The sequence below is a fragment of the Pempheris klunzingeri genome, chromosome 15, assembly GCF_042242105.1.
Source record: "Pempheris klunzingeri isolate RE-2024b chromosome 15, fPemKlu1.hap1, whole genome shotgun sequence".
Taxonomy (NCBI): domain Eukaryota; kingdom Metazoa; phylum Chordata; class Actinopteri; order Acropomatiformes; family Pempheridae; genus Pempheris; species Pempheris klunzingeri.
The window spans coordinates 7,619-13,620 of NC_092026.1; positions in this window are offsets into that span (position 1 = coordinate 7,619).

A 6,002-nucleotide genomic window follows, 5' to 3' on the forward strand; every position below is an offset into this window, starting at 1 on the left:
AGCTCCACAGCGCCAACTACTGGACGGCCACTTTTCCAAAAAACACTCTCCAGGACACCCTCCAATCAACTCCAAATGGCCTGAAACGCGCTCCTAAACACTTTCTGGGGGAACTTTTTTCAAAAAAACACTTTGAAAAATTTCACCTCACTCAACTCTATGGGGAATTTTCAAACGCCTATAACTTGAAAACCACACCTCCTAGCGCTTTGCAAACCACTTCCGCCTGCCATAATTCGGCCCTTCTGAACACGCCAGGCTTGGTCCCGTCTCTCTACGACCTTCCCTTCCGGAGATACAACAAAAACAAACTTTTTTTCGCTACTTACGCCCACTTCCCGACGTCACAGCCACTAGGGGGACCCACCAAACGAAAGACAGCCTATGGAAATGGGGGGGTACCACCCACTTTCAGCTCTCTACCTCCAACGGTTCGGGAGTTATCACCCAAAAACAGGACCATCAAATTTGATGATCGTGGTTATTACCCCCCTTACCTAACCCTAACCCTAACCCTAACCCTAACCCTAACCCTAACCCTAAACAAACTTTTTTTCGCTACTTACGCCCACTTCCCGACGTCACAGCCACTAGGGGGACCCACCAAACGAAAGACAGCCTATGGAAATGGGGGGGTACCACCCACTTTCAGCTCTCTACCTCCAACGGTTCGGGAGTTATCACCCAAAAACAGGACCATCAAATTTGATGATCGTGGTTATTACCCCCCTTACCTAACCCTAACCCTAACCCTAACCCTAACCCTAACCCTAACCCTAACCCTAACCCTAGGATTTCAGCTCCACAGCGCCAACTACTGGACGGCCACTTTTCCAAAAAACACTCTCCAGGACACCCTCCAATCAACTCCAAATGGCCTGAAACGCGCTCCTAAACACTTTCTGGGGGAACTTTTTTCAAAAAAACACTTTGAAAAATTTCACCTCACTCAACTCTATGGGGAATTTTCAAACGCCTATAACTTGAAAACCACACCTCCTAGCGCTTTGCAAACCACTTCCGCCTGCCATAATTCGGCCCTTCTGAACACGCCAGGCTTGGTCCCGTCTCTCTACGACCTTCCCTTCCGGAGATACAACAAAAACAAACTTTTTTTCGCTACTTACGCCCACTTCCCGACGTCACAGCCACTAGGGGGACCCACCAAACGAAAGACAGCCTATGGAAATGGGGGGGTAGGAAAAACCTCAACTCTCTAGCTCACAAGCTTCTTCAGTTACCGGCCAGTCTGAGGATCGCCGTTTCGGCGATCGTGGTTATTACCCCCCTTACCTAACCCTAACCCTAACCCTAACCCTAACCCTAACCCACCCCCCAGACAACCCTTCAATCAACTCCAAAACACCCTACAAAACACCCCCCAGATAACCCTCCAATCCACTCCAAATGGCCTCAAATGCACCCCTAGGCACTTCCTGGAAACACCTAGGGACAAAAAACACTTGGGCAAATTTTCAACCACTATAGTCAATGCAACTTTTCAACATAACTCGCCCTAGGAATCTCCCACCAACACCATTCAACCACCCCTAGGCTCCCCTTAAGCCAAGCTACCCCACCCTAGGATTCCAGCTCCGCAGCGCCAACTACTGGACCATCACTTTTCCAAAAAACACTCTCCAGGACACCCTCCAATCAACTCCAAATGGCCTGAAACGCGCTCCTAAACACTTTCTGGGGGAACTTTTTTCAAAAAAACACTTAGGAAAATTTCACCTCACTCAACTCTATGGGGAATTTTCAAACGCCTATAACTTTAAAACCACACCTCCTAGCGCTTTGCAAACCACTTCCGCCTGCCATAATTCGGCCCTTCTGAACACGCCAGGCTTGGTCCCGTCTCTCTACGACCTTCCCTTCCGGAGATACAACAAAAACAAACTTTTTTTCGCTACTTACGCCCACTTCCCGACGTCACAGCCACTAGGGGGACCCACCAAACGAAAGACAGCCTATGGAAATGGGGGGGTACCACCCACTTTCAGCTCTCTACCTCCAACGGTTCGGGAGTTATCACCCAAAAACAGGACCATCAAATTTGATGATCGTGGTTATTACCCCCCTTACCTAACCCTAACCCTAACCCTAACCCTAACCCTGAGTCTAACCCTGAGTCTAACCCTAGGTCTAAGCTCTCCCTCTACAAAACCCTTACCTTAACCACACTCCTTTAGTGCAGCCCTAACCCTAGCAAAAAACACCCCAAAATAACCCTACAATCCACTCCAAAACACCCCCCAGACAACCCTCCAATCAACTCCAAAACACCCTCCAAAACACCCCCCAATCCACTCCAAATGGCCTCAAATGCACCCCTAGGCACTTCCTGGAAACACCTAGGGACAAAAAACACTTGGGCAAATTTTCACTCACTATAGTCAATGCAACTTTTCAACATAACTCGCCCTAGGAATGTCCCACCAACACCATTCAACCACCCCTAGGCTCCCCCTAAGCCAAGCTACCACACCCTAGGATTTCAGCTCCACAGCGCCAACTACTGGACGGCCACTTTTCCAAAAAACACTCTCCAGGACACCCTCCAATCAACTCCAAATGGCCTGAAACGCGCTCCTAAACACTTTCTGGGGGAACTTTTTTCAAAAAAACACTTTGAAAAATTTCACCTCACTCAACTCTATGGGGAATTTTCAAACGCCTATAACTTGAAAACCACACCTCCTAGCGCTTTGCAAACCACTTCCGCCTGCCATAATTCGGCCCTTCTGAACACGCCAGGCTTGGTCCCGTCTCTCTACGACCTTCCCTTCCGGAGATACAACAAAAACAAACTTTTTTTCGCTACTTACGCCCACTTCCCGACGTCACAGCCACTAGGGGGACCCACCAAACGAAAGACAGCCTATGGAAATGGGGGGGTACCACCCACTTTCAGCTCTCTACCTCCAACGGTTCGGGAGTTATCACCCAAAAACAGGACCATCAAATTTGATGATCGTGGTTATTACCCCCCTTACCTAACCCTAACCCTAACCCTAACCCTAACCCTAAAAACAGGACCATCAAATTTGATGATCGTGGTTATTACCCCCCTTACCTAACCCTAACCCTAACCCTAACCCTAACCCTAACCCTAACCCTACCACCCTCCACCCCTGTGAGGCAGGCCTCTCTGAGGTAGCCTGCCCCCCCCACCCCTCCTCCTTCCTTTCTCCCATCCCTACAACTAACCCCGCCCTACCCTAACCCTAACCACTCCTCCCCTACGCCTCACCTTAACCCCTCCTAACCCCTCCCCCCACCCCCCACCCCTGTGAGGCAGGCCCCTCTGAGGTAGCCTGCCCCCCCCTTCCCCCCTCCCTCCCCATGTTTGTCTGTCTGTCTTTTTTATTAATTTCCCCCTCCTTTCTTTCTTTTCCTCCCCTTCCTTTTCTGATTTTATTTCAAAAACCCAGGCCTCCGGGGAGCAGCCAAGGACTGCACCAGCCCTGTGGCCAGTGCATACCCAGCACCCCTTCGGGGGCGCTGGGAAGATCCAGAACCTAACCCTCCTCCTTCCTTTCTCCCATCCCTACATCTAACCCCGCCCTATCCTTACCTTAACCTATCCCCCCACTATGCCTAACCTTAACCCCTCCTAACCCCTCCCCCCACCCCCCACCCCTGTGAGGCAGGCCCCTCTGAGGTAGCCTGCCCCCCCCTACCCCCCCTCTTTCTTCTTCTTCCCCCTCTTCCTTTCCTACAACTAACCCCGCCCTACCCTAACCCTAACCACTCCTCCCCTACGCCTCACCTTAACCCCTCCTAACCCCTCCCCCCACCCCTGTGAGGCAGGCCCCTCTGAGGTAACCTGCCCCCCCCTTCCCCCCTCCCTCCCCATGTCTGTTTGTCTGTCTTTTTATCAATTTCCCCCTCTTCCTTTTTTTTCTCCCCTTCCTTTTCTGATTTTATTTCAAAAACCCAGGCCTCCGGGGAGCAGCCAAGGACTGCACCAGCCCTGTGGCCAGTGCATACCCAGCACCCCTTCGGGGGCGCTGGGAAGACCCAGAACCTAACCCTAACCCAGCCAAGGACTGGGCCAGCCCTGTGGCCAGTGCACACCCAGCACCCCCTCGGGGGCGCTGGGAAGACCCAGAACCTAACCCTTTGTTGGGTTTTTAAGAAGTGCCTTAGCCTGAAGAAGGGTAAAAGAGCCCGAAACGTCGCACAAGAGGCACAAGGTTATTTTGGGGAGTTATTTTAATTTGATATTGATTTGATTTAAACTTAATTTAATACAAGTATTAATAACTAATAAATAATTCATAAAAACACACTTAAAACCTAAAATAATGGATAACAAAGCCCAAAATGGGACAAATAATAGCCTAAGTAAGAAAAAGAAGCCTAAATAATTGGACTTAATAAAAATTCTCATTAAAAGACAAAAAGAACCTAAATATTGGACAAATTAAAACAAAAATAATGAGATATAAGCCTAAAAAAGGAAAATTAAAGTCAAAAAGGACGTCCCAGCAGGCTTGCCGTGTTGAAGGACCGTGCACCTCCATCTCCTTAGGGAGGCGGTTCAATCCACTTAGTTATGCTTAGTTCATTAGTTATCCCTAGTTATGCTGTTATAGGCTCAGACTGCCGGGGGACTCCCATGATGCGCTGGGCTCTTCTCTCCTCCTCTTCGTCTCCATTCTGATGCTTCATGTCTCTTTAATGTCTGTTACTAACTTGCTATCTTCCCTGGAGCCTTTCTGTGCTTTTCTCATCCTTCTGGTTCCTGTGGATCCTGATCCTGGTTGTCCTGCTGTGGTTCTCTGGTTTCTGTGGATCCTGGTCCTGGTTCTCCTGCTGTGGTTCTCTGGCTTCATGAATCACTGCTGCGGATCGTCAGCCACTCATCATGTTTTTCAGTGCTACCATATTGCTAATTCAGAGCAACAGGAGCACACCAGCAAGTTAGCACCGAGCTGCTAACTAGCAAGAATCAAAGGAGCGACCAGAAAATGCTACCATAATGTTAATTTATTAATCACATTCCTATTGTTAGTGCTATAGCAGCTGTTAGTATGTTGGTTGCTGTTTTCTCTCTCTCTCTCTCTCTGTCTCTGTCTCTCTCTCTCTCTCTGTCCAACCTCCACCCAACACGGACCCTGACAGCCGCCCACATCTGAGCCTGGGTCTGTTCAAGGTTTCTTCCCGTTAAAGGGGAGTTCTTCCTCCACTGTTTCCTAATATAATATCTGATGCTGCTCATGAGGGGATTCTTGAATCCTTAATGTTGAATTCCTGAATCGTTGGGTCTCTCTCTTAATTAAAGAGTTTGGTCTAGACCTGCTCTTTATGGAAAGCGTCTTGAGATTACGCTGTTATGAATTGGCGCTATATAAGTAAAGATTGATTGATTGATTAAATCACGGGCAGCTGTGGCTCAGTAGTAGAGTCAATCAGAAGGTCAGGGGTTCGATCCCCAGCTCCTATGGGTCAACATGTCGAAGTGTCCTTGGGCAAGACACTGAACCCCAACTTGCTCCTGAACCATGGCTTCAGTGTGTGAATGAGTATGAAAGAATAGTCTCCTCCAAATTAGATCCCTCCTGTATGCATGATGTGTGAATGGGTGGATGAGGATGTCATGTAAAGCACTTTGAGTAGTTGAAACAACTAGAAAGGTGCTATACAAATACAGACCATTTACCATTTAAAGATTGACTATGTCCTTATAATCATGGCTTTTAAACCAGTAATTTGTGAACTTTGACTCTGAATTCTCCGGAGCTTGCTGGAGCTTCGATGTGGGTGGGTGTCAAGTTAAGCCTAGTGATGCTGGGTTAGGTTTAGGCCACTGGTAGATAAAAATGTGAGATAGGATCAGGTACTTAACACTTAACCCTGGTCAGACATGATGCCCAACTCTGAACTACACTTGCTCCAACAAGACTTGGAGAAATTGTACCTTACAATCTCTTTTTATTGATAGTGACAGTAATGTTTATGATATATACATCACAAAAACATCTACATTGAGG